This window comes from Xyrauchen texanus, chromosome 40 (genome assembly GCF_025860055.1).
Source record: "Xyrauchen texanus isolate HMW12.3.18 chromosome 40, RBS_HiC_50CHRs, whole genome shotgun sequence".
Taxonomy (NCBI): Eukaryota; Metazoa; Chordata; class Actinopteri; order Cypriniformes; family Catostomidae; genus Xyrauchen; species Xyrauchen texanus.
This window is the reverse complement of record NC_068315.1, coordinates 882,853-907,852: the sequence shown is the minus strand read 5'-3', so window position 1 is coordinate 907,852 and position 25,000 is coordinate 882,853. Positions and strand designations below refer to the sequence as shown.

Below are 25,000 nucleotides of genomic sequence, written 5' to 3'. Positions count from 1 at the left end.
TTTCATCTGTGTCACTGATCAATACAAACAAGTTTCCTTTTTTGCATGTTGTGCCACTGACTGTTACATCAATGGTTATATCGGCGTTCACAGGGTCAAAGTTCAGATTGGTGTCAGGATAGTGACTCAAGTAATGGTGCTTTGGTTTTAGTAGGTGACTGGAGAAGGTTTTCCATCGAGAATCCAAATACTCCTCAATGAAACCCTCCAAGGAAGCTCTCTGGCCTGTGCAAGCAGCTGGTGCACATGCAAGTTCTACTATTTGTCATAGCTGCGAAACTGGCTGCCACGCCTCATTTCAACATGTAGTCGCCAATCAAAATTGGCTACATCCTAAGTAAACACCAGTTTGGCCAGAAAGTTTGTCAGCCCCTGGAGCAACATCACTGGTTTTGTTGTTGGCATCACTACCCGAGTATGACAATTGATTTATTCGTCGACGTAATTCCTGGTAACTAAATTGCTTCTCCACTGGGACAAGATGATTAATGTAGAAGGCAAGGGCTGGAGTGGGAACACAGAAATCGGCCCAGGATTTTGCATTGCAACTGGCCCAAAAGTTGTTGAGGGTGGGCGGGGTTGAGCTAATAGTTGTTGAGGGTGGGTGGGGTGGTGGGCGGGGTTGAGCCAAATGTTGTTGAGGATGGGGGGGTGGTGGGCGGGGTTGAGCAAAATGTTGTTGTGGGTGGGGGGGTGGTGGGCTGGCTTGAGCCAAAAGTTGTTGAGGGTGGGTGGGGTGGTGGGCGGGGTTGAGCCAAATGTTGTTGAGGATGGGGGGGTGGTGGGCGGGGTTGAGCGAAATGTTGTTGAGGGTGGTGGGGTGGTGGGCGGGGTTGAGCCAAAAGTTGTTGAGGGTGGGCGGTGTTGAGCCAAAAGTTGTTGAGGGTGGGCGGGGTTGAGCCAAAAGTTGTTGGCTCAACAACTAGCAACCAGGCCAATTTGGTTACCCCATGTGACTCTACCCTCCCTAGCAACTGGGCCAATTTGGTTACCCCATGTGACTCTACCCTCCCTAGCAACCGGGCCAATTTGGTTACCCCATGTGACTCTACCCTCCCTAGCAACCGGGACAATTTGGTTACCCCATGTGACTCTACCCTCCCTAGCAACCGGCCAATTTGGATACTCCATGTGACTCAACCCTCCCTAGCAACCGGGACAATTTGGTTACCCCATGTGACTCTACCCTCCCTAGCAACCGGGCCAATTTGGTTACCCCATGTGACTCTACCCTCCCTAGCAACCGGGACAATTTGGTTACCCCATGTGACTGTACCCTCCCTAGCAACCGGCCAATTTGGTTACGCCATGTGACTCAACCCTCCCTAGCAACCGGCCAATTTGGTTACCCCATGTGACTCTACCTGCCCTAGCAACCGGGCCAATTTGGTTGCTTAGGAGACCTGACTGGAGTCACTCAGCACGCCCTGGATAACCTTGATGATTTCACTCCCCGATGGACATTTCACTGGGAAACTGCAGCAAACCGAGTAATGAAGCACGCCATTTTGGTCCAGTAATTTCCATGAGATCAGGTTGTTTTTAAACCTGGATTCTGATGAGTGACGTCTCTTCTGTAGAGAACAATTGATGTGCTACGAGTGCGCTGAGACACACTTACACACTCCGCTGTATTAGTGAGGCAGTGTAGAATAACAAATGAGATGTGAGGTGTAGAATGGAACCTCATTAAAGTCTCATTTTCTTCTCTCCCTGGTAATAACTCTCTCTCTCTCTCTCTCTCTCTCTCGTCTGTGGAGTCGTGTTTTTCCCAATGGCTTCATGCCTCACACTGGATTTCGCCTTAAACAGTGTGTGACTGATGTCATGGGTGTGTAACAGCAGACGAGTCCTCCGAGTCTGTGCTTTGGCCGTGATTTTGGCTTTGCGAATTGAAGCTGCTCACATGCTGAAAGCAGACTGATCAAAAACACCACATTTTATGAGCATCGCTCATAAATTATATCCATCAAAAAGTCAAAGTTGCTACATTATACGATAATAAAATTTGTTGGGCAAAGGTTTGCAAAGACAGGTGTTCAAAACACGTTAATAAACTTTATTGTACACCTGATAAACAAATGCTAGCAGTGGATTTGTTCATCAGATATCAGTTAGGTCGCTAGAAGACATCTCTGGTGACAATTGAACAGCTGCTAAGCCTATGGGAGTGTTGCGATTTTCATCGGGCAATGGAATGCCTTTATGTCGGAATACCCCACATGGATCACAGCATTAGCTGGTAGATACCGCTACGACACCGTATGAGAGCTTCTGTTTCTGTCATGAACTGAAACGACTTTAAACCCTTTAAGCTGTACCGATCCAACAATTACAGCCGCTCTGCCTGTTAAGCGATACGGAATGATGTCTCTCACCTCCGTCCCTGCTGACTGCTAATGCGAGCGCTCTCTGTTGCCGTTAATGAAGTTAGACGAGACGGCAGAATGGACAGTGGAACACAAGCACTCGTCTGTCTTAATGTGCAGACACTTTACCTCCTGAAGGCCATGACGTTGAGCCAAATGGAGAGCTTAGCTAGACAGCATTTTAAGGTATCAAAGCATAATGTTGATTACCACAAAGATTTATTTTCTTTAATAAAAGCACAAATGTGTGTTCCAGTCACTTCCAATGGAAGTCAATGGGGTTTAATCTGTAAACATTAAAATACTGTTTCACAAGTATAGACACAAGACGTAAACAATATGTGTGTTAACGTGATTTTACTGTCATTAAATCACTTACTGACCACATCTGTGGAAAGTTATAGACAATTTTACAACTTTGTTGCCACGACGACGTAATGGCCCTAATTTTACAACTTTGTTGCCACGACGACGTAATGGCCCTTATTTGACAACTTTGTTGCCACGACGACGTAATGGCCCTAATTTTACAACTTTGTTGCCATGACGACGTAATGGCCCTAATTTGACAACTTTGTTGCCACGACGACGTAATGGCCCTAATTTTACAACTTTGTTGCCACGACGACGTAATGGCCCTAATTTTACAACTTTGTTGCCACGACGACGTAATGGCCCTAATTTGACAACTTTGTTGCCACGACGACGTAATGGCCCTAATTTTACAACTTTGTTGCCACGACGACGTAATGGCCCTAATTTTACAACTTTATTGCCATGACGACGTAATGGCCCTAATTTTACAACTTTGTTGCCACGACGATATAATGTCCCTAATTTTACAACTTTGTTGCCACGACGATGTAATGGCTCTAATTTTACAACTTTGTTGCCATGACGGTATAACGTTGTAAACCCTAAAACTGTAAAAACGATGATTTAAACAACTGTAAAGCTCAAATAATAAAGAATTAATGTAAGTGCTTTTATAAAATTATAAACTTCACATTTCTGACTTTAAACACAACAGAAATGTGCCCCATTGACTTTCATTGTAAGTGTCTCACTGGAACACTCATTTGTGCTTTTATAACAGAAAAGGAGGGACGAGTCGAAATAAAATATTTTCGTAATCAACATTATGCCCCAAATGCTGTAATTTGAGCTGAACTTGTATTGAACCCGTAATGTTCCTAGTTTAAGGCCAAAGTTTACTTGGGTTTTATACGTGCCATTGAAAATGTTTGTCGATGAAGGTTTTTTATGTTTTTGTAAACATGAACAAAGCCGAGACGGAAAAGTTGAACTTGATTCAAGTTACAAGTTAGTCAGAATGCGTTGTGAATACGCCGTTTCCTTAAAAACGCGCTTCACGTAACGCGATAAACCGTGTAAACGTGAGGAGTGTCACTTCTAAAAGCAGCTCATACTTCAGTGTATTCATTATATTTTATTATTTCATTGCACGTTATTTAATCTTACATATTATTTAAACATGTTTAAATAATTGAAAATAGTTTACACAATTTTGTAAATATTTAAATATTTGGTTAAATTTTGGCCTCTTACAGTTCGATACATGTTTTGGTAATTTTGCGCATTATCATCGACAATTCTCTGTTTGTAATTGTTGACTAAAATTATAAATAGACTAATATTAATAATCATGACGAGATGCAAACAATGACTATATTCATATTACAATTACATCGAACGACATAAATTATGACTAAAATAATAAGATGAAAATGAACACTTCTTAAAGTGTTGTCTATGTAGGCAGCTCACTAGGATTGGGACGGGGCCATTGATTCTGTCTCACCATTGATGGATTTACTCTCAGGTGACGGCAGGTTAAATCCTATAAGAACTGCGCTGGATAATGCAGCTGTATCTCAGTGTACAGACAATGTAGGAACAGAGTATTGTTACACACACACACCTGGTGGTTTTCCCCTGAGAGAACAGGTGTATCTCTGCAGACACGTAACATGAGTGTAAACACTGGCTGCTGTTCAGACCCCCCGCTCTCCGTCCATGTATGTGTGTGAGTGTGAGTGTGAGTGTGAGTGTGAGTGTGAGTGTGAGTGTGAGTGTGAGTGTGAGTGTGAGTGTGAGTGTGAGTGTGAGTGTGTGTGTGTGTGTGTGTGTGTGTGTGTGTGTGTGTGAGAGAGAGAGAGAGAGAGTGTGTGTGTGTGTACTGTGTGTGTGTGTGTGTGTGTACTGTGTGTGTATGTGTGTGTTTACGGTATGTGTGTGAGTGTGTGTGTGTGTGTGTGTGTGTGTGTGTGTGTGTGTGTGTGTGTGTGTGTGTGAGAGAGAGAGTGTGTGTGTGTGTACTGTGTGTGTGTGTGTGTGTGTACTGTGTGTGTATGTGTGTGTTTACGGTATGTGTGTGTGTGTGCGTGTGTGTACAGTATGTTTGTGTGTGTGTGAGTGTGTGTGTTGTGTGTGTTCTGTATAATGCGCTCACATGGGAATTTATTCGGGATAACTTTATTCAGATGAACAGGGAACTCTACCAGCAACATCAGATATTGAAAACTTTGTACAGGGAGTGAGAAAGGAAATTTGGAAATTTGACAAACTATATATGGAACAGATACACTCAAAAATAATTAAAAAATTTACGAATTTCAATTTCAACAAACATCCTTCAAATTTAATGTAACTAAAAATAACTAAATAACTATTAATAATTACGTTAACAAACATTTTTACATATACATCATTGTAACAGGGTTAAAATGGGCAAGGAGGAGGCGGTAACCAGACGAACCGTCAAAATAATGTTTAATGAAAACTTAAAAAGACACAAGCACAAACACACACATGGCAGCTGCATGCGGCTCTTTCTCTCCCAAACTGCCTCATTTATACACTCCAGTTTTAATGATGGGATGTCCCTCAGCTAGCATAGTCTTTCTCGGATGCCATGTGTGTTTACAGAAGCGTTGTGGGGATTACGTTGCTATGGTGACGCTGCTATCTGACGAGCTGCACATATATGAGAGTAGAGTATGTACATCCAGTACATTTAAACAGGAACCCATCTGTCTCACAATAACACCGCTTTTCTGGTGTCCATCTGAACATACTGACAGAACGGTTCACTCAACATATGTGTCCGCTCTCAACAGCGCCACCTAGAGCATTCTGTTATAACCAGGGTTCGAATTATGATTTCATCTTTGTGGGGGTCTCTTAAAAAAAAAAGTAGCCTATAAGCAGGCGTGGTGTGTGTGATAAATAATTGCTTAACACTGCACTTGATTCTTTTGATTTCAATGTTTATTAATACAGGAGTAGAGAAACGAGTAGACTGTCCTCTGATGATGTTTTTTGTTTTTTTAAATAAACCCGAATTTTGCCAAAATTGTACCTGATGTTGGTAGCAGTCTTTTTATTTTTGGTGGCATGGTTGCTGGTTCTGAACTTTACACTATTTCTAAAATATTCTAACTGATCCCCCAGCGTGAGTTATTCTAGGTGACTGTTATTTAGAACCTGTCACTTTAATGTTTCCATGGTGACGCATCATTGCTTGTCACGTTACACAGCGCAACCACAACACAGCGCTGAATGAATGATGATCTGCTTTTATGTCATTTTTCCTTTTTTATACAAAATATTCACAAATGTATTAGCTATAACATGAAACACTGATATTCCGATTGTCAAATATGTGCAAGTGGATGTGTTTTGTTGTTTAAACGCCTTTATAACGATCGCGTTAAGTTAGTTGAGCTGTATGTGCGATGGGCGGCGCCATGTTATTTTACAACACGTCAATTCCTCAACTTCTCACGAAATACATGAAAGTAAGTGGCCGGTGAACTGGGAGAAGAATAGAGTAAAATGTAAAGCTACTTACACAATGTGTATCTGATATGAAAACGTGTCTTATTGTAACGTAACGTTAATGGAAAGGATTATTATTGCCGCTTCCCTAGACATCAGTGTATTTTACAAACTCAAAATATTTTTTTGCTAGTACTTATGTGTATTTAAATGTCTGAAACCTAAAATAAACATTATGTGGTTCAAAACACAGAACAGTTGATCTGTCTATGGTTGTGATACATGACAGCAGCACTGAGCGCGTCTGTCTCTGGCTCAGCGCCAGCCAAAGCGCGAAAGCACGTTTGAATTTAGCAGTTGATCACGTGATGCACAGACCGTTCTAATCACACCGGTGTTGATCGATCATACGTGCAAAAGGGTTAACATAAACATTGAAGGAATATATTGAAGGAAAAAATGCTTTATTTGTAATTTAAAATAATGGTGCTGATGATTTTTAGAGACCCCCACAGGTGTATGATTTTACTGCTTTCATGGGAGCTCATCCTCTCTCTATGGGAGCTCAGCTCCCACTGGCTCCCACGTAATTCGAACCATGGTTATAACTGCCCGTTTCAGTGTGTGTGTTCAGGATTTAACATGCATCTCACTGTATATATGGCCGGCAAAGCAAAACTTCGAATAGTATTTTTACTTATTGCAGAACGAATACTCGAGTATTCGACGACTTGTGCACATCCCTAGTCATAACGCGATTTAAATATAAATGTGAATGAAGCTCAATCTATAATAAGACTCATTTACACAGATAGGGAGTGTGTTTGCGCAATAAAGAAGTGCCGATTACTTCATTTATGTACTCAAGATGCAGTGCAATTACAGCGCTGATTACGTCTGCTTGAACTAGATTGCCGGTAAAAAATATGGCGGTGCAACTAGTGAACTGGCCCTTTAATCTTATGATATCCGACCAGTCTTTATGAAGAACGACTGAAATGTCAATAATGTCAAGTATAGCGGTCTGTGTATCTCAGCGAGTATTGACACTGACAGTCATACCTGTAGTCACGAGTTCGAATCGTGACACCAGTCAGGACTCATTAGCAACCATATTGGCCCGGTTGCTAGGGAGGGTAGAGTCACATGGGGTAACCTCCTCGTGGTCACTATAATGTGGTTCTCGCTCTCGGTGGGGCGTGTGGTGAGTTGTGCGTGGATGACGCGGAGAATAGCATGAAGCCTCCACACGCACTACGACTCCACGGTAACGCACTCAACAAGTCACGTGATAAGATGCGCGGATTGACGGTCTCAGACGCGGAGGCAACTGAGATTCGTCCACCCGGATTGAGGTGAGTCACTACGCCACCACGAGGACTTAGAGCGCATTGGGAATTGGGCGTTACAAATTGGGGTAAAGGCACTGGCTAACACCTCTGGAGTCACGAGTTTGAATCCAGGGCGTGCTGAGTAACTCCAGCCAGGTCTCCTTAGCAACCAAATTGGCCGGTTGCTAGGGAGGGTAGAGTCACATGGGGTAACCTCCTCGTGGTCACTATAATGTGGTTCTCACTCTCGGTGGGGCGTGTGATGAGTTGTGCGTGGATGACGCGGAGAATAGCGTGAAGCCTCCACACGCACTACGTCTCCACGGTAACGCGCTCAACAAGTCACGTGATAAGATGCGCGGATTGACGGTCTCAGACGCGGAGTCACTACACCACCACTAGGACTTAGAGCGCACTGGGAATTGGCCGTTCCAAAATAACTTTTTAAATTAAAAAATATATTTATTTTGTCTCTGGTTATTCCAGTGAGGTGTAACTGAGATGTGACCCAGTTTGTTAAGTGAGTCTCAGCTAATCTGATTTGTACTCCATCACCTCCGCTGTTCTTTCTAACCATCATCTTCTAATGTTCAGAAGTGTTTGTGTGACATGTGAGACTAGATGGATGTTACCAGAGCATTGCTTTGCAGTTGCTAATGTGTTGTGAGTGATTGCTCGGTGGTTGTTTACTGTAGATATGACTTCAGTCCCTCCTTCAATGCAAGTCTGTGGGATTTTATCATGTCTGTAGCACAAACGCTGCAGGACGACTTGATTCTTGGATTTAGTGGTACATTTCTGAAATCCAAATGCAATAGTTATTACACCAACCAAAGAGTTTCCTGTGTCGTGTGTGCGAGTGTGTGTGTGTGTGTGTGTGTGTGTATGTGTGAGTGTGTGTGTGTGTGTGTGTGTGTGTGAGTGTGAGTGTGAGTGTGTGTGTGTGTGTGTGTGTGTGTGTGTGTGTGTGTATGTGTTGTGTGTGAGTGTGTGTGTGTATTTGTATGTGAGTGTGTATGAGTGTGTGTGTGTGTATGTGAGTGTGAGTGTGTATGTGAGTGTGTGTGTGTGATTGAGTGTGTGTATGTGTGTGAGTGTGTGTGTATGTGAGTGTGTGTGTGTAAGTATGAGTGAGTGTGTGTGTGTGTGTGTGTGTGTGTGTGTATGTATGAGTGTGTGTGTGTGAGTGTGTGTGTGTGTGTGTGTGTATGAGTGTGTGTGTGTGTGTATGTGTGTAGGTGTGTGTGTGTGTGAGAGAGAGTGTGTGTGTGTGTGTGTGTGTGTATGTGTGTGTATGTGTGTAGGTGTGTGTGTGTGTGAGAGAGAGTGTGTGTGAGTGAGTGAGTGAGTGTGTGTGTGAGTGTGTGTGTGTGTGTGTGTGTGTGTGTGTGTGTGTGAGTGAGTGAGTGTGTATTTATCACTTTGTGGGGACCAAATGTCCCCATAAGGATAGTAAAACCCGAAATGTTTGACCTTGTAGGGACATTTTGTCGGTCCCCATGAGGAAAACAGCTTATAAATCATACTAAATTATGTTTTTTGAAAATGTAAAAATGCAGAAAGTTTTCTGTGAGGGTTAGGTTTAGGGGTAGGGTTAGGTTTAGGGGATAGAATATAAAGTTTGTACAGTATAAAAACCATTATGTCTATGGAAAGTCCCCATAAAACATGGAAACACAACAAGTGTGTGTGTGTGTGTGTGTGTGTGTGAACGTGAGTTAGTGTGTGAGTGTGTGTGTGTGTGATTGTGTGAGTGTGAGTGTGTGTGTGTGTGTGTGTATGCATGTGTGTTTGTGTGAGTGTGTGTGATTGTGTGTGTGTGTGTGTGTGTGTGTATGCATGTGTGTTTGTGTGAGTGTGTGTGTGTTCTCTGGGGAATAGGTGTGGAATGGTTCTTTCTCCCTGGAATAATGTGTCATTCTAACATTCTCATGTTGCTGTAATGATAGAGTGTGTCGTGTGAATCAACATGACAGTTCATCTACTGTACTCTCACTGATTCTCAGTGTTTGAGAAGTGTGCACTGTTGAGGGAACCAGAGGCACTGAAGTCTCTCAGTTTAGGACTCTTCAAACAGTGTGTTTGTGTGCTAATAAAGACCACACCTGCCTTTCATGAGCACTCATACACACACACACGGTTTGCAGGTGAACTCTCACTTATAAACTGATTACATCATAATAAGTGACATAGTCTCTTACATCTCACACGTGTCTCCTCCGAAGTTTCCTGAAAACTTTGAGTTGAGAACTCTATTTAAGGTATTTCATTCTGTCATCATTTACTCACCCTCATGTTGTTACAAACCTGTATGGCTTTGAATGGGAAAGAGAGTTTTGGAAGGACATGAGGGTGAGTAAATGATGACATAATTAGTATTTTTGGGGGGTGAATTCTCCCTTTAAGTGCCCAGAGCTCTGAAAGAGCCCCGTCTGAGCAATACAACTTTCCTTTTGGAATTGTTTGACATGTTACATCATCCGATCGGGTTTTGTTTGTGTACTCCACCCAGCTGTGTAAAGACAAAGTCCCGTCTCAAGAGGAATATTCATGTGTTAGTACTCGGGGAAAGTCCAGTCAAGAGCAAGAGTTCTTCATTGGAATGAATTCAATCTTTGCAAATGTCTATAGTAAATAAATATGATTGGTTACGCTTATGCATTAGGTATCATAAACAAACAATGAACAATATATTTTTAAGATGGAGACACACACCATGTCTTTTGTCATTAATTAAATAATTGTACTGTCACATGTGCTGCGTGCCACCCTGTCATCTCCTACACACGTACACAAACGCAACACACACTTCTAATGCTTGATTTTCATGCAGTGTGTCCAATAGTATCCATCAGCACAGCCACAGATCAGTGTGTTGAGTGTACAAACGGCCGTGAACTCCCAAATGAACTGACTTCAGCTGGCGAGTCACGGGACGCCCAATATAACGACCCCTTCACAAACAGGAAGAACTTCAAAGCTCTTTCAAAATAAAAGTCCCGCTGAAATGAGAGCTCTTCTCAACTGGTTGCGTGATATTGAAGACATTATGACAAAACAATATTACTACTGTATAAAAGTGTAATATTCAACATATCAGCATGTTGTGATTCAGCCATGGCAGCCGTTTGCCTCGAGTAATCAGATTGTTTTCATTTAATGCTTTCATTAATACTTACCAAATATTATTGTGACGAGGAGGAGGGTGTGACTGGTGTGTGTGTTGTGTTTTTGTGTGTGAGTGTGTGTGTGTGTGTGTGTGTGTGTGTGTGTGTGTGCGTGTGCGTGAGTGTGTGTGTGTGTGTGTGATTGAGTGTGTGTGTGTGTGTGCGTGAGTGTGTGTGTGTGTGTGATTGAGTGTGTGTGTGTGTGTGCGTGAGTGAGTGTGTCTGCTTGTGTGAGTGCGTGAGTGTGTGTGAGTGAGTGTGTGTGTGTATGTGTGAGTGAGTGTGTGTGTGTATGTATGTGTGTGTGTGTGTGTGTGAGTGAGTGAGTGTGTGTATATGTGTGGTGTGTTTGTGTGTATGTGTGAGTAAGTGAGTGTGTGTGAGAGCGTGTGTGTGTGTGCGTGAGTGAGTGTGTGTGTGCGTGAGTGAGTGTGTGCGTGAGTGAGTGAGTGAGTGTGTGCAAGAGTTTGTGTGTGTGTGAGAGTGTGTGTGTGTGAGTGTGTGTGAGTGTGTGTGTGTGTGAGTGTGTGTGTGAGTTTGTGTGTATGTGTGGTGTGTTTGTGTGTATGTGAGTGTGTGTGTGTGTGTGTGTGTGTGTGTGTGTGTGTGTGAGAGTGTGTGTGAGTGTGTGTATGTGTGTATGTGTGTGTAATTTGTATGTGTTTCGTGGATGAACCTGTCTTGCCTGTCTACAGGTGTATTGTGTGTTAAATAGGTTAAAGGATCTTAATACTCTTGACTGCAGTGTAGTGTTGATATACAGGGTGTGTGTGTGTGTGTGTGTGTGTGTGTGTGTGTGTGTGTGTGTGTGTGTGTGTGTGAGTAGTTGAGGTGAAGGTCAAAACAGATTAAGAAGTCGAAACTACCCAGAATCTCTTTAGCTGTCTGTCTGTCTGTCTGTCTCACACTTTATTTCCTAAGGTCACTTTTTTTTTCTCTTTTTCCTCTTGTAGTGTGTTTGGTGTTCCTCGCTGTTGTTTCGGTTTTATTTGTAATTCTGCAGCTGGTTTTCGTTCCTCAGGTTAGATTCAGATGCCGAAGCTCTCATGATTCAGAGGAATGTTCATAAATCTCAGGATGAATTAATCCTGATCTTATATCTGGTATATCAGGTGCTTATGGAACTGTTCTGATTACACACTTTCACTTTTCATCTGTTCGTTCATTTATTTATTTTCTAAATAAAGCCACTGGATTGCAGGAACACATCAGTGCGCCACCTACAGGCTCAATGTGGAACATGTGTGTTATTACAGCAGGAGGGAGCTGATGACCTCTGTGGGTCAAAGTGCCCCATATTAAACACATGGTAATGCCACACTCCAAAAAAAAAAAAAAAAAAAGTTTGTGATGAAATTGAAATGCATACCTTAAAAATACGTAAAATATTTTTTTAGTTCACATCTTTTGTGCTTGACCGGTAGTTGATAAAACAATTTAATTCGACATTTACCCAAGGTAATATACAGTAAATATTTTTGCCTATTTGTAAGATTTACGCATTTCAGAGTCTTAAGTAAAATTAAATAAATAAACAAAATAAAATTGTATCTAAGTTTTATTAATTACATTTTTTGTATGAAATGTAAATGCATAAATCTTTAAAATCGGCCCATATATATATATACTTTTTTTTTAAGTTCATATCTTTAGTGCTTGAAATTTATTATATTTGATAAAACTATTTAATTACATAAACACACTGAAAAATATTTTATAAAATATTTTAATCACTTTGTAAGATTTAACGCATTTAAATTGTAAAAGTTTTATCAGAATGAAATGATTAAAAATGCAAATATTTATTTTATTTTATTTTACTAAATATTACTAAATTCAATTTGATGGAATTTTATCATGAAATTGAAATGCGTAAATCTTAAAATATTATATATAAAAAAAAAACAAGTGTAATAATCAGAAGCATTATGCAGCACTAATACTGTAGGTTACGTGCTTTTTTATTACTTAACTGTCGTAGTGTTTATATTAGTAATAGTATTGAGTATTTTTTATTATTTTATTATTTGCATGACAATTCAGCACAAATTCTCATTATTAAATAATCAATGGGAATTCGATTGGCTGATTAGATAATCGCATGGATATTTGTTGGTGCCAGATGGGCACAATGCCATTCTGAGATGCGGGTTGGCGCTGTTTTGGTGGGACGAGGGTGACCTCATAAATATGTATAGTCGTGGCTGATCGGTGTGTGTGTGTGTGTATATATATATATAATTTTATATATGACCATGTTCCACCCTGTCTGAAACGCTTGGTTTTAAGCTGTCTGGCCCTTTAAGATTTGAATGTAAACACCGACTGTTCTGATTGGCTAACACAGCAACTATCAAACAGTCATGACATTTGAAACTTTTCCGAAAAAGGTCCGGTAGTGTTTAACTACCGCATCTATCAATACCAGTTCCTTTGCAAAGCTTGAATCATACTGTGTTCACATGCAGTCTGTGCTGATCTGTACATGCATCAATACGATCAAAGACGTCCATCTAGTGCATGTTCAAAAAACTAAAACAAATGTTGAGAAAGGGAAATGGTGAGTTGAGATGATTCCTGCTGATAGCGGTCATACCTGACGGTCTGGCCACATTCCTCACAATACTTCACTTCCTTTAAACTCTGTCTGAGTGTCTGTATTCATCATGCCTCTGTGGAAGAGAAAGCTTCACATCTCCACCAGACGCAAACAGAAAGCGTCTCCAGAGTAAGATTTGTGATAACGTTTGTCTGATAAATATTACGAGTTTATTTCTGTGGTTCATGATCAGATCATTTGATGGCAAGTTTAATGGGGGGTGTGGGCTTGAGGATGTACAGGATTCATGTTGTCTTCAGTATGTGTGTGTTTGCTGGTCTAAGAGCTGTTGTGTGTTTTTAATCTGAGAGTTTGTTTCAGGGTTTGACTTTAGGTTATTTCACAGTCTCTGAGACTCTATTTATTTGTCGCTTTGTGTGGTTAATACAGAAATAGTCACGCACACATAAGCAAATAAAAACTTTTTTAAGACCATTTTTAGGACCATTTTGCATTGTGGCATTATTTGCATGACAATAAAGCACATTTTCACACCCAAATTCTCATGATTAAATATTCAATGGGAATTCTATGATTACATGTTAAATGGGAATTCTCATTATTAAATATTCAATGGGAATTCTCATTATTAAATATTCAATGGGAATTTCTCATCATTAAATATTCAATGGGAATTCTATGATTAAATATTCCATGGGAATTCTCATCATTAAATATTCAATGGGAATTCTCATTATTAAATATTCAATAGGAATTTCTCATCATTAAATATTCAATGGGAATTCTATGATTAAATATTCCATGGGAATTCTCATCATTAAATATTCAATAGGAATTTCTCATCATTAAATATTCAATGGGAATTCTATGATTAAATATTCAATGGGAATTCTCATGATTAAATATTCCATGGGAATTCTCATCATTAAATATTCCATGGGAATTCTCATTATTAAATATTCAATAGGAATTTCTCATCATTAAATATTCCATGGGAATTCTATGATTAAATATTCAATGGGAATTCTCATTATTAAATATTCAATGGGAATTCTCATGATTAAATATTCAATGGGAATTCTCATGATTAAATATTCCATGGGAATTCTCATGATTAAATATTCAATGGGAATTTTCATCATTAAATATTCAATGGGAATTCTCATGATTAAATATTCATTATGACTAATTATTTTTTATCTTTTTAAATAAATAAATCAATAAATATAATTAAAATATTTGGGCTAATTTGGTTGCTAAGGAGACCTGGCTGGAGTCACTCAGCACGCCCTGAATTCAAACTCGCGACTCCAGGTGTGATAGTCAGCATCTGTACTCGCAAAAAATACCCCTGAAATGCGTGAATATTAATAAAACATTTGAGTCTGTGGAGCTATATTGTTACCTTTCGCGTTACAGTAATTACAATTCCATTATTCTGTATTAGATTAATGGGATGTTTTTAATTGGCATAAAATTAATGTAACAATGTAAAAAATTGTATTTGAAAAAAATAAAAATAGATTTTGGGGCAAACTATGACCTGTTCTTCACAGGTGTTGTGAGATTCTTATTAATAAAGTGACCTGACGTGAACCGGAGCGAATGACTTCAGCTGTTGTCATAATTCATTCACATGATAAAAACATGCTCTCAGTTTTGAGTCATATTGAAAAATATTTTCCTGCTTCCTCTCTCGCTCTCCCTCTCTCTCTCTCTCGCTCTCCCTCTCTCTCTCTCCCACTCTCCCTCTCTCTCCCTCTCTTTCTCTCCCACTCTCCCTCTCTCTCTCTCTCTCTCTCTCTCTCTCTCTCTCTCTCTCTCTCTCCCACTCTCCCTCTCTCTCTCTCTCTCTCTCGCTGTGTAAATATTAGTTTTCTTTCAATAGACCTAAATCACAAGCTGTTCATTTAGCATGCTGAATCCCTGGATGATTAGCTCTCCCTCATGACGCACACTAATGAATGTTTACTCTCTCTCTCTCTCTCTCTCTCTCTCTCTCTCTCTCTCTCTCTCTCGCTCTCTCCCTCATGACTCACACTAATGAATGTTTACTCTCTCTCTCTCCTCTCTCTCTCTCTCTCTCTCTCACTCTCTCCCTCACGACTCACACTAATGAATGTTTACTCTCTCTCTCTCTCTCTCTCTCTCTCTCTCTCGCTCGGGCAGGGCAGAGAAAACAGAAGTCCTCAGTGATGATCTGCTGCAGGTGAGTGATGTGTGAGAATATTTCATTTTAATTGTGGCGCTCTGTGGTGAAGCATTGTTGAATAAAGAGCGCTAAACTGCGTAATGGACTGTTGCCTCAGGCAGCTGATTTCCTACATAGCTGTGCCTCACATCTCATCTTACTTCATACTCTTGTTTTCTTCTCATAGAATACACATAATCATTTACACTCAACTCAGTATTTCATGCAGTATGTGTGTGTGTGTGTGTGTGTGTGTGTGTGTGTGTGTGTGTGTGTGTGTTACAGGTGGAGAAGCGTCTGGAACTAGTTAAGCAGGTGTCTCACAGCACACACAAAAAGCTGACCACATGTCTTCAGGGTCAACAGGGTGTGGACGTGGACAAGAGATCCGTCAGGTCGCCTTCGGTAAGTCACGACCCGCTGACCTTTCTGTGTCACGGCTAGTTTATACTGACTGCTCGAACAGGCTTCTTTTAGTTCGCCTTACAATGATGATGAGATGGGACTGCCAATGTGTTCAAACTGGTCCTTAAAAAGCCTTAAAAAGTCTTAAATATCTTAAATAATATAACAAAAGTCTTAATTTTCATTTAAAGAGGTCTTACATTTGGGTACAGAATGACATGTGATACAAATTGCGACATGCCGTAATGTGATTATTTAATCCCTTAATTCAGGGCGTGCTGAGTGACTCCAGCCAGGTCTCCTTAGCAACCAAATTGTCCCGGTTGCTAGGGAGGGTAGAGTCACATGGAGTAACCTCCTCGTGGTCGCTATAATGTGGTTCTCGCTCTCGGTGGGACTCTACCCTCCCTAGCAACCGGGCCAATTTGGTTGCTAAGGAGGTTACCCCATGTGACTCTACCCTCCCTAGAAACCAGGCCAATTTGGTTGCTAAGGAGGTTACCCCATGTGACTCTACCCTCCCTAGCAACCGGCCAGTTTGGTTGCTAAGGAGGTTACCCCATGTGACTCTACCCTCCCTAGCAACCGGGCCAATTTGGTTGCTAAGGAGGTTACCCCATATGACTATACCCTCCCTAGCAACCGGGCCAATTTGGTTGCTTAGAAGGTCACCCCATGTGACTACCCTCCCTATCAACCGAGCCAATTTGGTTGCTAAGGATGTTACCCCATGTGACTCTAACCTCCCTAGCAACCAAACCAATTTGGTTGCTAAGGAGGTTACCCCATGTGACTCTACCCTCCCTAGCAACTGGGCCAATTTGGTTGCTTAGGAGGTTACCCCATGTGACTCTACCCTCCCTAGCAACCGAGCCAATTTGGTTGCTAAGGAGGTTACCCCATGTGACTCTATCCTCCCTAGCAACTGGGCCAATTTGGTTGCTAAGGAGACCTGACTGGAGTCACTCAGCACGACTCCAGGTGTGCTAGTCAGCGTCAATACTCACTGTTGTGTGTGTGTGTGTATTAACTAGTATGTGTTTTTGTGTGTTTGCGTACAGAAGAAGCTTCCTCTGACATCACTAGCTCAGTGTTTGGTGGACGGCGCCACAGTCCTGGGTGACGATTCACTGCTGGGGTAAGGATTGATTAACTCTCTCTGGCATCAGACAGGTTATAGGTTATGACCTTTGACAGAGCACCGAAATTGTCTCTTGTAGGAAGATGCTGAAGATCTGTGGAGAGACGCAGGAACAACTCGCACAAGACCTTCAGCTGTTTGAACTCCAAATCGAGCGAGATGTTATCGAGCCGCTCTACACACTCGCTGAGGTGAGTGAAGCACGCGGATCTATAAACTAGCTCATCATACCTACCAAAACGTGTAATCGTGAGACTTCACAAACGCTCCTGTATTTCCTGTCACAGGTTGAAATTCCCAACATTCAAAAGCAAAGAAAACATTTAGCCAAACTGGTGCTTGACATGGACTCTGCTCGCACACGGTGAGAAACACACTAAAGCTCACACAAACCTGTCAGTACATTTGATATTGTGATTGGATGAGGAAGCAACATGGAAGTAAACTATAGCAAGTTTAACACATGAACACTGTATGATTTGGCTATTGACATTTGTGAATTCTATTATGTAAGTAATGAGGGAGTGGTGGTGCAGTGGTGGTGGCGTAGTGGGCTAAAGCACATAACTGGTAATCAGGAGGTTGCTGGTTTGATCCCCACAGTCACCACCATTGTGTCCTTGAGTAAGACACTTAACTCCAGGTTGCTCCGGGGGGATTGTCCCTGTAATAAGTGCTCTGTATAATACATTGGTACTCAGAAGGTTGCTGGTTTGATCCCCACAGTCACCACCATTGTGTCCTTGAGTAAGACACTTAACTCCAGGTTGCTCGGGATTGTCCCTGTAATAAGTGCACTGTATAATACATTGGTACTCAGAAGGTTGCTGGTTTGATCCCCACAGTCACCACCATTGTGTCTTGAGTAAGACACTTAACTCCAGGTTGCTCGGGATTGTCCCTGTAATAAGTGCTCTGTATAATACATTGGTACTCAGAAGGTTGCTGGTTTGATCCCCACAGTCACCACCATTGTGTCCTTGAGTAAGACACTTAACTCCAGGTTGCTCCGGGGGGATTGTCCCTGTAATAAGTGCACTGTATAATACATTGGTACTCAGAAGGTTGCTGGTTTGATCCCCACAGTCACCACCATTGTGTCCTTGAGTAAGGCACTTAACTCCAGGTTGCTACGGGGGGATTGTCCCTGTAATAAGTGCTCTGTAAGTCACTTTGGATAAAAGCATCTGTCAAGTGCATAAATGTAAATGTACATGTAGAACTGGTAATCAGAAGGTTGCTGGTTTGATGCCCACAGCCACCACCATTGTGTCATTGAGCAAGACACTTAACTGTCCCTGTAATAAGTGCTCTGTAAGTCACTTTGGATAAAAGCGTCTGCCAAATGTATAAATGTAAATGTAATTGTAGACCTGGTAATCAGAAGGTTGCTGGTTTGATCCCCACAGTCACCACCATTGTGTCCTTGAGTAAGGCACTTAACTCCAGGTTGCTCCGGGGGGATTGTCCCTGTAATAAGTGCACTGTAAGTCACTTTGGATAAAAGCATCTGCCAAATGCATAAATGTAAATAAATGTAAATGTAAGTTGTGCGCAGGTCTGTCGCGATTATTAAATCATGGTTATGTGATCCAAGCACGGATATTTGACCTTTACCTTCTGTGGAATTAAAAAAGGGCTCGTAGGTTTAAACAAAGTGTATTAAAATAACGTGAGAAAGTGAAGAAATTAGGACAGAAATATTATACATTTGCATACTATAATATAAATAAAATATACATAAAATTCAAATTTTTTATATAACAAATATAAAATATATAAACGAGAGACATATTTTAAGTATTTATAAATATCATACCAGGTTGCTAGGAGACGCCCCCCCCCCCCCATCTGACATTAAACGAACAAACAGATAGTCCCGCCCCCAGCTCATGTAATCAATTGTGATTAATCGCATACATTTTTTGTCAATTGCAATTAATAGCAAAATTTTCCGTAGCTAATCGCGACTAATTGCATAATTTGTTTGTTAATTGCAAATAATCACTGAATTTTCCGTAGGTAACCATGATTAACTGCATAAACTCTTTGCTAATTGCAATTAATCGCATATTTTACATAGTTATTCGAGATTAATCGCACACAATTTTTGTTAATGACAAGTAATCACAGAATTTTCTGTAGTTAATCGCGAGTAATCGCATAATTTGTTTGTTAAGTGCAATTATTTGCAAATTTTTTGCAGTTAATCGTGATTAATTGCATAAATTGTTTGTTAATTGCAATCAAACGCATAATTTTCTCGTGGTTAATCATGATTGATTGATAACATAAATCGTTTGGTAAGCGCACAATATCCCGCAGCTAACCGCGAGATTAATCGCATACATTTTTGTTAATTACAATTAATCGCATAATTTTTCGTAGTTAATTGCGATTAATTGCATACATTTTTTGTTAATTGCAATTAATTACATAATTTTTCGTAATCACGATTAATCACATTTTTTTTTATTTTATTGCAATTAAGCGCATAACTTTCCATAGTTAATCATGATTAATCCGGTAAATCTTTTTTTGTGCTAATCGCAATTAATCACATACATTTATTGTGTTAAGTGCAATTAAGCGCATAATTTTCTGTAGTTATGTAGTTTCCGTGGTTACTCATGCCATTGGTCGAGTAAAGTTGTTGGGGCGAGATTAAGCTGGTCACTCAAAACAAACACCTGAATTTTTATAGCGCCACAGAGAACATTAACCTCTGAACGGAGCACTTATAGTTGTCTTTGCATATTAATCTGAGATAGAAGTAATTTAACTCTGAAAAAGTTGCATACTTTAGCTTTAAGGGTGTGGCAGGGCGGAGGTTGTGACTCGGCCCCGCCCTCCGCCCTGCCACAAAGGGTTAATAATAAGCATTTTCTCCTCTAACCTGTAGGTGGCAGCAGTCATCCAGATCTTCAACTCTGTCCAATAAGGAAATGGCAACCGGGGCCAAAGCCGACGCCCTCCGGGAGGAGATGGAGGAGGCAGCCAATCGCATGGAGATCTGTAGGGTGGGTGTGGCTTATTTCTCTTGCATTCATCGCCCTCTCTCTTTCTCTGAAGTGCAGCGTTTTTTGATGCAACTGTTGTTTTTTCAGGATCAGCTCTCAGCAGACATGTACAGTTTCATGGCCAAAGAAATTGACTATGCAAACTACTTCCAAACGGTGAGTGTTACCGATTCAGACTTCTGCCCTCCGACAGTATGGCCCAATTAAAACTCTCTCTTTCTGTCTTTAGTTGATAGAAGTCCAGGCCGAGTACCACAGGAAGTCTTTGGACTTGCTCCAGAACATTCTCCCTCAGATCAAAGCTCAACAGGGTGAGAATCAAGAGTGGACGGGATCAGAACCGAGTCAGGATGAAACTAGAGCTCGACTGCAAACTTCATATCCCAAATATTCCTTCCTGCTCTTTAGTGCTGTTTTGATGGTTTTCTGTCATTGTGAATGTTTTCCCAGCTTGGTTTATATATTTCCTGTCCATATTTGTATTCCAGAGTCGTGGGTGGAGAAGCCGTGCTACGGGAAACCTTTAGAAGAACATCTGATTTTGAGCGGCAGAGAAATTGCGTTCCCTATCGAGGCGTGCGTGACCACGCTGCTGGACTGCGGCCTACAGGAGGAGGTCAGCTCACTGTCATTTTTCAGTTTAAACACTAAAACTCTACCTCAAATAGACACTGTCTATTATCACCCCTGGAGTCGTGAGTTTGAATCCAGGGCGTGCTGAGTGACTCCAGTCAGGTCTCCTTAGCAACCAAATTGGCCCGGTTGCTAGGGAGGGTAGAGTCACATGGGGTAACCTCCTCGTGGTCACTATAATGTGGTTCTCGCTCTCGGTGGGGCGTGTGGTGAGTGACTCCAGTCAGGTCTCCTTAGCAACCAAATTGGCCCGGTTGCTAGGGAGGGTAGAGTCACATGGGGTAACCTCCTCGTGGTCGCTATAATGTGGTTCTCGCTCTCAGTGGGGTGTGTGGTGAGTGACTCCAGTCAGGTCTCCTTAGCAACCAAATTGGCCCAGTTGCTAGGGAGGGTAGAGTCACATGGGGTAACCTCCTCATGGTCGCTGTAATGTGGTTCTCGCTCTCGGTGGGGCGTGTGGTGAGTTGTGCGTGGAGGCAGCGGAGAATAGCGGGAAGCCTCCACATGTGCTACGTCTCCACGGTAACGCGCTCAACAAGTCACGTGATAAGATGCGCGGAGATTCGTCCTCCGCCACCCGGATTGGGGAGAGTCACTACGCCACCACGAGGACTTTGAGCGCATTGGGAATTGGGCGTTACAGATTGGGGAGAAAACATATAAAATAAAACTGCTTAAATTGCTGGTCTTCACTGTATGATTACAATACATTAAAAACTTCTTAAAAGCTACTAAAGTTATTCAGCCGAGAGCAGTGAGTGGTTTTCTCGATTTTTATTGTTGGTATTGCTATTTGATTAATATTATTAATAATAGGCTAATAATAAGAAAAAATGTATCATGATTTATCGCATAATTTTTCATAGGTAACCGTGATTAATCGCATACATTTTTTGTTAATTGCAATTAATCGCAAAAGTTTCCATAGCTAATCGCGATTAAGTGCATAATTTGTTTGCTAATTGCAAATAAGCAATTTTTTAAGCTAATCGTGATTAATCGCATGCATTTTTGTTAATCACAATAAATCACAAGACTTTTCGTAGGCAATCGTGATTAACCGCATACATTGTTCGCTAATCGCAAGCAATTGCAAAATTGTCGCTGATAATCGTGATTAACCGCATAAGCTGTTTGCTAATTGCAATTAATAGCATATTTACGTAGGTAATCGAGATTAATCGCGCACATTTTTGTTAATTACAATTAATCGCATACATTTCTGTAGTTAATTCTGATTAATTGCATAAATTGTTTGTTAATTGCAACCAATTACACAATATTTCGTAATCGCGATTAATCGCATAAATATTTTGTGTTAATTGCAATTAAGCGCATAACTTCCCATAGTTAATCATGATCAATCCACCAACTTTTTGCGGCAATCGCAATTAATCGCACATTTTTCGGTAATCGTGATTAATCACATACATTTATTGTGTTAAGTGCAATTAAGTGCATACTTTCCTGTAGTTACGTAGTTTCCATAGTTAATTGCATAATTTTTCATAGTTAATTGTGATTAATTGCATAAATTGTTTTTTAATTGCACTTAATTACATAATTTTTCGTAATCACGATTAATCACATACATTTTTGTGTTAATTGCAAATAATCACATAATATTCTCAAGATTAATCGTGATTGATCGCATCATTTTTTGGTAATCACATAAGTTTTCCATAATTAATCGCGATTAATCGCACACATTGTTTGCCAAGTGCAATTAACTGCAAAAATGTTCACAGTTAACCGGGATTAATTGCATAACTTGTCCGCAAATTGCAATCAAGCGCATATTTCTTTGTAGTTAATCGTGATTAATCGCATCAATTGTTTGGCAACGGCAATTAATCGCATATTCTACGTAGCCAATCGAGATTAATTGGATACATTTTTGTTAATTACAATTAATCTCATCTTTTTTTGTAGTTAATTGTGATTAATTGCATAAATTGTTTGTTAATTGCAATTAATTACATAATATTTCATAACCGCAATTAATCACATATTTTTTTTTGTGTAAATTGCAATTATGCGCATCATTTTCCATAGTTAATCATGATTAATCCGCTACATTTTTGTGATAATCGCAATTAATTGCATAATTGTTTCGTAATCTTGATTAATCGCATACATTTATTGTGTTAAGAGCAATTAAGTGCATCATTTTCCATAGTTAATCATGATCAATCCGCTAAATTTTCTGTGCATAATTAAATAAGTGCATATTTAAATAAGTGCATAATTAATTTAATTAATTAAATTAATCGCTATTAATCGAAATTTTTCGTAATCGTGATTAATCGCATACAATTGTTGTGTTAATTGCAATTAATCATGTGCTGAAATATTATTCTAAGTGCTGAAATGTTATTTTAAATATACTTTTTCCTGTCAAAATGCATTTAATTCCTTCTTATGAAAGAAAGCAAAACAATACGTAACAATAAAATGCTTTATTACCATAACACGTGTGTGTGTGTGTTTCAGGGTTTGTTTAGAGTTGCGCCATCTGCATCTAAACTGAAGAAGTTGAAAGCGTCATTAGATTGTGGATTGTTGGATTATCAGGAATATTCTGCAGATCCACACGCCGTCGCAGGTGAGATTCACCTCTGACATTCATTATTTACTATCACACGATTCCACCTGATCCAAGATCAGTGCGTGTGCTTTTTTTTCTGTGGCGCAGGTGCTCTAAAGTCATACCTGCGGGAGCTGCCCGAACCTCTGCTGACCTTTGACCTGTATGAAGAGTGGATTCAAGCATCAAAGTGAGTGCACTTGAGATAGCTAAAAACTGTTAGCTGTTAACAGATTCACCGTTTCTTTTTCATGGTTTGTGTGCCAAAGTAGTTATGAGTTTGTTTGACTGTAGTGTTGCAGATCAGGACAAGCGTTTGCAAGCGTTATTAACAGTCTGTGAGAAACTGCCCACAGCAAACAGCAACAACTTCAAGTGAGTATAAACAAAACATCCCATGGTGCATTGTTAGCATTGTTAGCATAACTGTTGTGTTGAATTAGTAGGCTGTTGGAAGAGATGTCTTGCATCTTATGACTGTAAATTACATTGTATTTATATTTAATTTGTTCCACCAGGTATTTAATCAAATTTCTTGCCAAGCTCAACGAGTATCAGGATTACAATAAAATGACACCAGGGAACATTGCGATAGTCCTCGGGCCAAACCTGCTGTGGGCGCACACTGACGGGTGAGTGGCAACCATAGAGTGTAAAAAAAGATGGCCGACGCCCCTTCGCTCTTTTCCATTGGTGAGAACTGAAGCCGCCAGTGTCCCGATATGGCGCTGACATCTTGGGACTTGAGTCTGCGCAGTTGTGATTTCGGGACCAGACCTGCGCAGTAGTGAGCAGGAAGTAAAGCCGTGAAATCAAGGCTCCGCCCTCACTCTCGCTGAATCAATCGCAAGCACACGCCCCTTTTGACTTATGTCACGGTGTGAAATAATCAATTATAGAAATTTAGATATTACATTTAAAGCTCCAATCTCCTCAGTCCTCCGAAGATCCTGAAAAAAAGTCCGTTGGTGCTTCAGTGACTACTTCACTCAGAGAACCTGTCAATCACAGCTGTCAATCATGATGTCACAGCAGCGTTTTTATAGCATCAAATAACTAAAAACAAACTTATTTTGAAAACAAACACTTGAAATGACATCAACGTGATAGAAACGACAGTAAATGACAGAAACTATCTTTGGAAAAAAGATATGTGAAGTGTAATTTAATTGTTTAGTTGGTCTCATGTCCCGTTGAATAACATGGGGAGGCGGGGTTTATGACCTATACTAGGACCAGTCACCGGGGGGCGATCGAGACGTTTTGGCTTCACTTTTGAGGGCTTGTGCGGCACACTTGGTGGCAACACATTGACGGGGAATTCACTAAAGGATGATTTTTACTTCTGCGTCAAACCAACGAGTCGTTCTGGGAGTAACACAGCCAAATATGCTTGTGTATTGAGAGAAAATACCTTTGTGCATGCTCTTGTGTCGCTTAAATACAAATATACTAGCATACTTTGATGCTGCAAGCTAAAAAAAGATAATCAAATTAATGAATAACTACTCGCTTGACAAACACAAATTAGGTGCCGTTTCAAAGCATAGAAGCTGGACTTTACAATGCATATAGTAAATATTACCTTCCTTTAACAAGTGCCGGGCGTGAGGGGACGCTAAACACGAAAAAGTAGAAAATGCTATGGCGCTATTCAATAGCCAATTGTTTGATCTGCACAAAATAGGTGTCGTTTTAAAGCTTAGACCCTAATCTTTACCATGAATATAGCTGATCAGACCAATTCTAAAACACTGCTTTTAAATGTCCTGATAAATTCGAACGGTTCCAATTT

At 40.6% G+C, this 25,000-nt stretch overlaps 1 protein-coding gene and 1 pseudogene across 1 annotated transcript in view; one reads left to right on the top strand and one right to left on the bottom strand.

The window, feature by feature from the left end:
* Positions 1 to 17,643, bottom strand: part of LOC127633615 (paladin-like) — a 319,141-nt gene extending 301,498 nt beyond the window's left edge. The window contains exon 1 of the mRNA XM_052112840.1: positions 17,534 to 17,643. The gene's annotated coding sequence lies outside the window, so the exon portion shown is untranslated. The remainder of the gene's footprint in view (positions 1 to 17,533) is intronic.
* The window catches only part of LOC127633617 (rho GTPase-activating protein 44-like), a 49,777-nt pseudogene that overhangs the window by 6,986 nt on the left and 17,791 nt on the right, over positions 1 to 25,000 (top strand).